This window comes from Cynocephalus volans, chromosome 12 (genome assembly GCF_027409185.1).
Source record: "Cynocephalus volans isolate mCynVol1 chromosome 12, mCynVol1.pri, whole genome shotgun sequence".
NCBI classification, from domain to species: Eukaryota; Metazoa; Chordata; class Mammalia; order Dermoptera; family Cynocephalidae; genus Cynocephalus; species Cynocephalus volans.
In genome coordinates, this window is record NC_084471.1 from 106,897,758 (window position 1) to 106,909,019 (window position 11,262).

Here is an 11,262-nt window from a genome sequence, read left to right on the forward strand (position 1 = left end):
TCCTGCTTCCTCTTTCCTGCCTCTAGTAACCACAGCTCTGGTCTCTCCCTCTAAAAGCTCGACTTATTATTATCTTCCTTCCTTTTTCCCTCCCTTTCTTCCTTCTGTCCTTCCTCTCTTTCTTTCTCTCCTCCTTTCCCTTTCCTTCCCTCTCCTCTCCTTTTCTTTCCTTCCCTCTCTCTCTTTCAGCTTCCACTTATGGCGTTTCTCTTTCTGTGCCTGGCTTATTTCACTTAACGTAATTTTCTCCAAGCCCATCCACGTTGCTGTGAATGATGGAATTCCATTATTGTTGATAGCTGAGTAGTATTTCATTGGGTATATATACCACATTTTCTTTTTTTTTTTTTTTCCTGACTGGTAAGGGGATCACAGCCCTTAGCATGGTGTTGTCTGCACCATGCTCAGCCAGTGAGCACACTGGCCATCCCTATATAGGATCTGAACTCGCAGCCCTGGCGCTACCAGCACCACACTCTCCCGAGTGAGCCATGGGGCCGGCCCTATACCACATTTTCTTTATGCAGTCATCCATCAGTGGACATTTAGATTGGTTCCAAATTATGGCTATTGTAAATAGTGCTGTGATAGACATGGGAGTGCAGGTGTCCCTTTGATACGATTATTTCCACTCCTTTGGGCATATACCCAGTATTGGAATTGCTGGATCATATGGTAGTTCTATCTGTAGTTGTCTGAGGAATCCTCATACTGTTTTGTGTAATGGCTGTGCTAATTCCCAATGTAAGGGTTCCCCTTTGTACACATTTTCACTAACATTTGTTATTTATTGTCTTTTTGATAATAGCTAGTCTAACTGGGGTGAGATATCTCAATGTAGTTTTGATTTGCATTTCCCTGATGGTTAGTGATGTTGAGCATTTTTTCATAGACCTGTTGGCCATTTGTACATCCTCTTTTGAGAAATGTCTATTGAGTTCCTTTGTTCATTTTTAAATAGAATTATTTGTCTTCTTATTCTTAAGTTGTTTGAGTTCCTTGAATATTCTGGATATTAATCCATGGTCAGATGCAAAGTTTGCAAATATTTTTTCCCATTCTTTAGGTAACCTTTTCACTCTGTTGATTTTTTCCTTTGCTGTGAAGAAGCTTTTTAGATCAATAAAATGCCATTTGTTTATTTTTTCTTTTGTTTTTTGTGTTTTTCAGGTCTTGTTCATAAAGTCTTTGCCAAGTCCTACATCCTGAAGTGTTTTTCCTATGTTTTCTTTTTGGAGTTTTATAGTTTCAGATCTTCTACTTAAGTTTTTAATCCATTTTGAGCTGATTTTGGTATATGGTGAGAGGTATGGGTCTCGTTTCATTCCTCTACATATGGAATTCCAGTTTTCCCAGCACCATTTACTGAAGTGGCAGTCTTTTCCCCAGTGTATGTTCTTATTGCCTTTGTCAAAGACCAGTTGGTTATAAGTACTTGGATTGATTTCTGGGTTCTTTATTCTGTTCCACTGGTCCAAGTGTCTGTTTATATGTCAGTACCATGCTGTTTTGGTTACTATAGTTTTGTAGTATAATTTGAAGTCAGGTAGTGCAATGCCTCCCATTTTATTTATTTATTTATTTTTGCTCAGGGTTGTTTTGGCTATTCAGTGTCTTTTCTCATTCTATATGAATGCTAGGATGTTTTTTTTCCTATTTCTGTGAAGAATGTCTTTGATATTTTGAGGGAGATTGCATTGAATCTGTGGGTTGCTTTGGATAGTATGGACATTTTCACCATGTTAATTCTTCCTATCCATGAACAAGGAATGTCTTTTCATCTTTTGGTGTTCTCTTTAATTTTTTTCAGCAGAATTTTGTTATTCTTATTTTAGAGATCTTTCACCTCTTTGGTGAGATTTCTTCCAAGGTATTTTATTCTTTTGGTGAAATTTCTTCATAGGTATTTTATTCTTTTGGTAGCTATTGTAAATGGGCTTGCTTTCTTGATTTCTTTTTCTGCTTGTTTGTTGTTGGTGTATAAGATCACTACTGATTTTTGTGCATTGATTTTGTATCCTGCAACCTTACTAAATTCATTTATCAGCTCTCACAATTTTTTAGTAGAGGTTATGGTTTTTCTAAATATATGATCACATCATCGTTGAACAGAGACAAGTTGATTTTGTCATTTTCAATTTGGAGGCCCTTTATTTCTTTCTCTTGCCTGATTGCTTTGGCTAATACTTCCAATACTATGTTGAATAAGAGTGGTGAGAATGGGCATTCTTGTCTTATTCCTATGCTTAGAGGAAAGGCTTTTAGTTTTTCCCCATTCAGGATAATGTTGGCAATGGGTTTGTCATATGTGGCTTTTACTCTGCTCAGATATTTTCCTTCTGTTTGTAATTTGTTGAGTCTTTGTCATAAAGGAATGCTGAATTTTGTCAAATGCTTTTCTGCATCTATTGAGATGATCATATGGTTTTTGTCCTTCATTTTTTGGATGTGGAGTACCACATTACTGAGTTGTGTGTGTTGAACCATCCTTGCATCTGTGGAATGCATTCCGCTTGATCATGGTGTATTATTTTTTTGATGTGCTATCGAATTCTCTTTGCTAGTGTTTTGTTGAGAATTTTTGCATCTGTGTTCATCGAGAATATTGGCCTATAGTTTTCTTTTATTGTTGTCTTTGTTTGATTTTGGCTCAGAGTGATGCTGGCCTCATAGAATGTATTTGGGAGAAGGGTCTCTCTTTCAATTTTTGGAATAGTTTGAAATTAAGTGGTATTAATTCTTCTTTAAATGTTTAGTAGAATTCAGCAGTGAAGCCATCCATTCCCGGACTTTTCTTTGTTTGGACTGGTGATTACTGCATCAATCTCATTGCTCATTATAGGTCTATTCAGGTTTTCTATTTCTTCCTGGTTGATTCTTGGTAGTTTTTATGTGCCCAGAAATTTATCCATTTCCTCCAGGTTTTTAAATTTGTTGGTGTACAGTTATTCATAATAGTCTCTAAGGATTCTTTGTATTTCTGTGGTATCAGTTGTAATGTCTCCTTTTATATTTTTGATTTTGTAATTTGGGTCTTCTCACTTTTTAGTCTAGCTAATGGTTTGTCATTTTTGTTTATCTTCTCAAAAACCCACCTTTTTGTTTTGTTAATCTTTTGTGTCACTTTTTGGATCTCTATTTCATTTAGTTCTGTTCTGATCTTTATTATTTTTTTCCAATCCAATTTTGAGATCGGATTGGTCTTGTTTTTCTAGTTCTTTGAATTATAACGTTAGGTCATTCATTAGAAGTCTTTCTATTTTTTTAATGTAGGCACTTATTTTAATAAACTTCCTTCTTAATACTTTTTTTGTAGTATCCCATATGTTTTGGTATGTTGTGCTTTTCTTTTCATTTGTTTCAAGAAATTTTTTGATTTCTCATTTAATTTCTTCTTTGACACAGGTTGTTCAGGAGCATGTTTAATTTTCATGTATTTGAATAGTTTCCAATGTTTCACTTGTTGTTGATTTCTACTTTTATTCCATTGTGCTCTGAAAAGATACTTGAAATGATTTCAGTTTTTAAAAATTTGTTGAGACTTGATTTGTGACCTGATGTGTAATCTATCCTGGAAAATGTTCCCTGTGCTGATGAGAAGAATTTAAACCCTGTAGTTGTTGGATGAAATATTCTGTAAATGTCTGTCAAGTCCAATTGGTCTAAAGTGTAGTTTAAATCCTGCGTTTGTTGATTTGTTGCCTAGATGATCTTTCCTATATTGAGGGAGGAGTGTTTAGGTCCCTAAGTATTATTGTATTTGGGTCTATCTCTCTCTTTAGGTCTAATAATATTTGATTTACATATCTGGGTGCTTCAATTTTGGGTGCATGTATATTTATGATTATTATATCCTCTTGCTGGATTGATCCCTTTATCATTATATAATGGCCTTCTTTGCTTCTTTTTGTAGTTTTTGGTTTAAAGTCTATTTTATCTTATATAAAATAGCTGTTCCTGTTAGTCTTGGGTTTCCATTTATGTGGTGTATCTTTTTCCATTCCTTCACTATTAGTCTATGTGTGTTTTTACAGGTGAAGTGAGTTTCTTGTATACAGAAAATCTGTGTGTGTCTTTGCAGGTGAAGTGGGTCTCTTGTAGACAGCATATAGTTGGGTCTAGCTTTTTAATCCATTCAGCCAGTCTGTGTCTTTTAAGTGGGAATTCAATCCACTTACATTCAGAACTGTTTTTGAAAGGTATTGCCTTACTCCTGCCATTTTATTTATTTATTTATTTATGGATGTTTTATATATCTTTTCTTTCTTCCTTTCCTCTTTATTTTTTGTCTTCAGTGTTTGTTGTTTTTTTTGTAGTGATAATATATAGTTTTTTTTTCTCCTTCTTATTTGTGTATTTGCTCTACTAGTAGGTTTTATTCTTTCTCATGTATTGTTGACAGTGATTATTGTTCTGTTTCCAGATGTAGTACTCCCTTAAGGATTTCTTGCAAGGCTTGTCTTGTGGTGGTGAATTCCTAGAGCTTTTGTTTGTCTGGGAAGGAAACTATTTCTCCTTTGTTTGTGAAATATAGCTTTTCTGGGTGTATTAGTCTTTTTTTGTTGCTTATAACACAAATACCTGAAACTGGGTAATTGGTAAACAAACAGTAACTATTGTTTACAGTTTCAGAGGCTGGGAAGTCCAAAATCCAGGCAGCATATCTGGTGAGAGCCTTGTTGGTGGGTGGTGACTCTTCACAGCAAAGCAGGTTATGTTATGTGGCTAACATGGCATGGCAGAAAGAGAGCTAACCTCCTCACTGGCTGTCTTTTTAAGGCCCCCAGAACCATGCCCATGACCACCATTAAACCATCAACTGGAGTAATCATTTACTAAGGCATGGCCCTCATACTTTAATCACCTCTTCAAGGCTGCACCTTTCCATTACTTATTTAGGATTTTCCACCCTCTTAACACTGTCATAGTAGAGGTTAAGTTGCCAATACATGGACTTTGGGGGACATAATTCAATCCACAGGTCTGGGTATAGTATTCTTGGCTGGGAGGTTTTTTTTGTTTGTTTTTTGTTTTTCCTTTTAGTACTTTGAATATGTCATTACATTCTGTCCTGGCCTGTAATGTTTCTGCTGAGAAATATGCTGTTAGTCTAATGGGGATTCCCTTATAGGTGACTTGACATTTTTCTCTTACTGTTTTTAGAATTCTTTTTGTCTTTGACTTTTGATAATTTGACTACAATATATTTTGAGGATTTAACCCCTTTTTGGGTTAAATCTGTTTGGGGATCTTTGAGACTCTTAGATCTGGAAGTCCATATTTCTCCCAGTACTTGGAAAGTTTTCAGCTATTGTTTCATTAATAGGTTTTCAATGCCTTTTCCTTTCTCACCCCTTTCTGAAACACCCACTATTAGGATGTTTGTATGCTTAAGGTTGTCACATAGATCTCTTAAGCTTTCTTGATTTTTTTAAAATTATTTTTTTGGTCTGCCTTGGTTATTTCATAAAGGCTGTCTTTGAATTCAGAAATTCTTTTTTCTGCTTGCTCTAGCCTGTTGCTTGAGCTCTTGGGTTTTGTTGCTGTTGTTGTTGTTTTGTTTTGTTTGTTTGTTCAATCATTTGTTTTTATTTTGTTGAATGAATTCTTCACTTCTAAGAGTTCTACATGGTAATTTTTAAAGAAATCTATCTCCTTGTTGAGTTTCTCCTTTAGATCCTGGATTGTTTCTCTCATTTCATTGTCTTGTCTCTCTGACTTTTCTTGATCTCATTGAATTTCCATAAGATTAATTTTTGAAATTTTTTTCAGGTATTTTATAATTTCTTTTTGTTTGGGGTCTGGTACCATAGAATTATTGCATTCCTTTGGGGGGCTTATATTTTCTTGTTTTTTCATATGTCTGGTTGTCTGGGTATCTGGTGGAACACTTGTTTCTTCTAATACTCTGGAGTAGCTTTTGAGGGGAAAGATTCCCTCCTGTAGATGTGCTCTATAGTGACAGCTGGGCAGGGTGTTTTAGGTTGGAGTTCCAGTAGATGCAGTGGTGCAGTCTCTGTGTGATTGCTTTGACTGTATTCAACATCAGAGTTGTCTGTGAGTGCTTCTATGGGCTATGCTCTGGGGCACTCAGCAATTTCTTGCTGACGTGAGTGACACTGGGCTGGGGTGTTGGGGTCATGGGTGAGTTGTTGGCTTCTTGTGAGAAGCACTGGGTCCCCATCACTCATCAGATGAAGTGGACGATCCCGAGTGGGCTTGCTGGCACCCTGCCCAGAATTCTGTAGTCCTTTAGAGGCACTGGGGTGCTCTGAAGCTCCTCAACTTAAGTGGGTGACCATTGGCTGGATTTCTCAGGCTTGAGATTAGGGCTCGGACAATGAGATGCTCAGAAGTGCCTCAGCTAGAGTGGGCAACTTAGTGGAGTCACTGGGACTTCAGGCTAGTCCCTATACTCCCGCAGGAGACGTTAGGGCTTTGCATCTCCATAGCTGAAGTGGTTGACACGAGGCAAGGTTGTTGGGGCCTGCTAGGACCCTGTGCCCCCAGAAGAAATACTAAGGTATTCTGCAGTTTCACCACTGAAGTGGGCCACTCTGGGGAGGTCACTGGGTTTGTGGGTGGGGTTGTGTACCCTCCAGAGTGACACTGGTTGCTTTGAAGCACCACTGTTAAAGTGGGCCACTGTGCATGAGGTGGTAGCAGTTGTGTGTGAAATGCTTTGCCCCAAAAAGAATGTTGGGGCCCTCTGTAGCTGTTCAACTGAAGCTGCCACTCTGAGGCTGGTGTGATCATGGGCAGGATCCTATATCCCTAAGGGATGTTGGGTTTCTCTGCAGCTCCTTGGCCTGAGTTGGCCACTCTGGGTAAGGTTGCTGTGGTCGTGTGCAGGACTCTGTGCACCTGAGAGACATACTAGGGTTCTTTGTATCTGTTCGATTGAAGTAGGCCACAATGGGTGAGGCCACTGTGGTTGTGGGCAGGCCCCTGCAACTCTAAGAGAGGCACTAGGTCACTATGGAGCTTCTCAGTTGGGATTGGCTACCCCATGCAAGGTCACTGGGGCTGTGTGCAGGCTGCTGTGCCCCCAAAGGAGATGCTGAATCTCTGGGGTTGTGGAGTTACAGAGGCACTTCACCAAAGAGGGTGGGGCTGTTGGAAGTGGCAGTAGGCTCTGATCAGTTGGCTCTTAGGCTCCAGGGAGTTTGCACCCCTGTGTCCTTAAGAGATATTCAGGGTACCTCTGCAGTCCTCTTGCTGGAGCTGGGAGCCCTGGGCAGGCTTGCTAGTGCTGCAGGAGGGGTCTGTGCCCCCAGAAAGAGGCATGCAGGGCCTCCAGTACCTCTCCATTTAGGTTCATGAGTTTGTACCTGCCCTCTGGGGCCATGGAATAACCGTGTGGCTATGAGAATTGCAAAGGCACTTCACCAAAGAGGGCAGGGCCACCAGCAGTGGCCAAAGGCCCCAATTAGTTGGCTTATGGTTCCAGAAAGTGCACACACTGACACTGACCTCCTTTGTCCTGAGGGTGGCCCCCTCGCTGCACTGGACCACCTGTTCCTAAGGCACATGACATGGTGTGGACTTAGGAATAGTTCACCCAGTGCGATGAAGGGGTCTCAGGGCTACAAAATCGATGGGGCTATAGGGACCCAAAACAAAATGCTCTTGGGTGTTGTGTCCAATCCTAAAGTGGCTACTGCTGCAGCAGCCTGGGACCCAGTTCACAGCGTGAACTCCTTCCCAATATCAGTGCACCCACATAGGCTCCCCAAAATTCCTGACACCAGTCACAGCCTACAAGAGCAGTGCTATTTTTCCATGGTTTGGGCCACAGACCCACAGTGCTGTGCTTGCTCACCTCTCTCCTGCAGGCCACTGTCACATTAATCCAGACAGACAAACTCACTCTGGGACAAAATATCAATGTAAGGTTCCCACATGAGGTCATCACTCTAATGAACAGTCGGGGATATAACTGGCTGACTAACTACAGGATGACTCACTATCAAGGACTCCTCTGTGAAAACCCCCAGGTGTGCTTTGAAACAGTGCAGACACTGAATCCAGCCAGGCTCCTGCCTGCTGAGTCCAGCACCCTGGACCATGATTATAAAAACCTGATAGATAAAATATATTCCAGCAGGCCCCATTAGACAGACTCACCCTTGACTGACCCAGACATGGAACTGTTCACAAATGGGAACAATTATATTAAAAAAGGACAACAAAAAACTGGATATGTGGTAACAACTCATATAGAGATTATAGAGGACAAAATTCTTACCCCAGGGTTAGTCAGTGCAGCAGACAGAGCTATAGACACCTATTCAGGCACTTAGGCTCTCAAAAGGATAGTGGGTCAAAATTTACACTGGCTCTAAATATGCCTTTGCAACGTTACATGTCCATGGGGCCCTATACAAAGAAAGGGAGCTCCTAACAACAGGAGGAAAAACAATCAAAAACAGGAAAAAAATTCTTCAGCTCCCTGAGACAGTTTGGGAGCACACCCAAGTGACCATTATACACTACAAAAAACACGAAAAGGGCACTGACAGGATCAGTAAAGAAAATGGTCTGGCTGACTGACTGGCTATGACAAGGGCTACTGTGAGGCTAATGTCTCGAATCCTGCTCACAGCACCAATTGTCTAGCTCTTAATCCTATTTGTGACGCCAATTGTAAAGCTAGGCGACCATGCTAGTTGTCGTGGCTCTTTTACCTGCTGGTAATCCTGCATTGACTGGGCCAATGGTTGAGCTAGAGCTGGGTCTGGAGCTCCCAGATCCCTCAAGCCCATTCACGGACTGGGTCACAAACCCTTCACATGCCAGCCTGAGTCACCAGACCCCTTCACTCAGGTCTATAAGCTAGGCAACCGGCTACACGGTCCTTGGAAGCTGCAGGTCTGGAAAAACATGGCCACTCAGGGCAGGGGCCTGAGGCAGTAAAACACCAGCCAAAGTGGTGCTGCCGTGCAGGTGCACTTACTCCACCCACACAATGTTTACCGAATGACACTGAACTGGCTCCAAGGCAAGGGGAGCCTGACCAAATTGTTCTATTTTCCAACAATCCACCCCTTCAGGGTCCCTCACCATACAATCTATGCATCCAGAATCTTCCACGATTTTCCCTTAGTGAGGATAAGTAACACTTACATTTACATAACCTATTGGCCATTCATTATGCCTTAAGGCTTGCAGTTCTGTCCTTTTAACTGTCAGCCGCATATATCAAGTTAGTAGTAACCATTGGTGTGATCCTCCATGCAAATCCTGCAGTCATACCAATGGGCAGTTCCATGCATATTCAGCAGGCCAACACATTGATCACGTGACTCTGGTGCGGTGCCTGCAGCCAGGACACTATGGGCAAAAAGACAGAAGAGTTATTGGTACCAATAGGAGAAGTTCTCGCCCCTCTGGTACGATACATGACAGTTTGCCATCCTGAGAAAGGATGGTTGCAGGAGTAGGTATCTTACTTGACTTATGATACCATACTTTATCTGCTAACACTGTTGGATCTGTAGGTTCTACGTGGAACATTATAGGGAAAGTCATCATTGGCCATAATGATAATACAAATGTGCCCTTTGGAATAGAGTGCTCATTTGTTCCAGGCCATGTCACCTTTACTCGAGGAGGCCAGGTACCTGTCACCCAAGGTGAAACTTGCAAGTTTTCTTCTAATCCTTTTCCCCAAGGCCCTATTAAACCTACCCAGCATATGTGGGGGGCTTTTATTCTCCAAGGCCATTCCCATTGTACTGTCTGTCCCTGTTGCAAACAGGTTGGGGCTGTTAAGAGAATATTTCCATTCTTGCCATATCCTGGCTTCAAAAGCTTATCTTTAGTAGTGATTTGCAGCTGTATAGGTGCTGCAGCCCTATGCAACAGAGCTTCCACTGGAGAGGGTCTGCCCTTGTGGGGTCTCTCATTTAGAATTCTGACTGTCGGCCATAATCACCATGCCCACTCCTTCATGGATGGGGGTTGGGGAGATAGACTTAGTCCCTTTTTTAAAAGGCCATTGTACCATTCGATCATTCGCACTGCCTGGGGATGATAATGGCACATGTAACTTCCACTGAATGGACAACTGTGAAGCCCACCTCTGAACCCCATGTCCAGTAAAGTGGGTTCCATTATCACTTTCTATAACTACAGGCCAGCCATACATAGCAGTAAGGCTATTTAATGCCTTCACAGTGTTTACCTGGTCTGGGGCCTTACAAGGCCATACAAACAAAAGACCAGTAGCTGTATCAACAGCTACAAAGGTGTATCTGAAATTTTCCAACCTTGGCAGTGGTCTGACAAAGTCCATTTGCCATTGAGTCAGGGGCACCTTTCCTCGAGTTATTTGCCCATCTGTACAGGGCACCTGCCGGAGGGTGTGGACTCTCTTGAGCATGTACTGGACAAGCATGACAGGCACTCACTACATCTTTCCATTTTATAGGCAAGCCCATCTTTGAGCTGCCATCCATATGGTTTTACTGCCAGCATGCTGCATTCGTCAACGTAACCACTGGGCTACATCAGTAGCTGGGGCTCTCTTCAGCCATCACACCTTAGCCAAGGCATCAGCTTCATCATTTCCTGGACTGGCTAAGGGGAAATGTCTTGTGACATGAAAAAGAGCTACTTCTTTCTCATGCCCCAGTTCCCATAATACTTGCCACATGGCTTGTCCCAACAGGGGACAGTGGCCTACCATCCACCATTGATACTTCCAGTAGAAATCCATAGGGTTAAACCTTTGTACACAGCCCAGCTGTCAGTACAGATGGTTAAGGGCCCAGGCTCAATTTTTGTTGCATCCATACTGCTCTCAATTCAGCCCATTGACTGCTTTTCCCTGTACCATTTTCATACCACACAGTATCTGTTAAGGGCTGGACAGCAACTGCTGTCCACGATGCTGAGGGTCCCATGCTAGAGCCATCTGTATACCAAGCTTGCTCTGTGATGGGTCCCTGTCCCTCATGGAAAGGTGTAACCTCCACCTCCATGGGCAATGGTTGTGTCAAAGTTTCCTCCACAACCTCTACTGGGCCTAGTACAGTTTGCAACTCTTTGGACATAGTACTCATTGACGCAGTGCTCCTTTGTTCTATATATGCTCTCTACTTAGACAGAGTGAAAGTCTGAGCTACACCCATTTTAGGGTTGGTTGCCCACATGTGCAGCCAACCTATTATGGGGTATGTCATCCTTACTAGGACTTTGGCAGTTCCTGTGATACCTTCAGTGGCTATCAAGACAGAATACACACCTGCTAACTGCTTT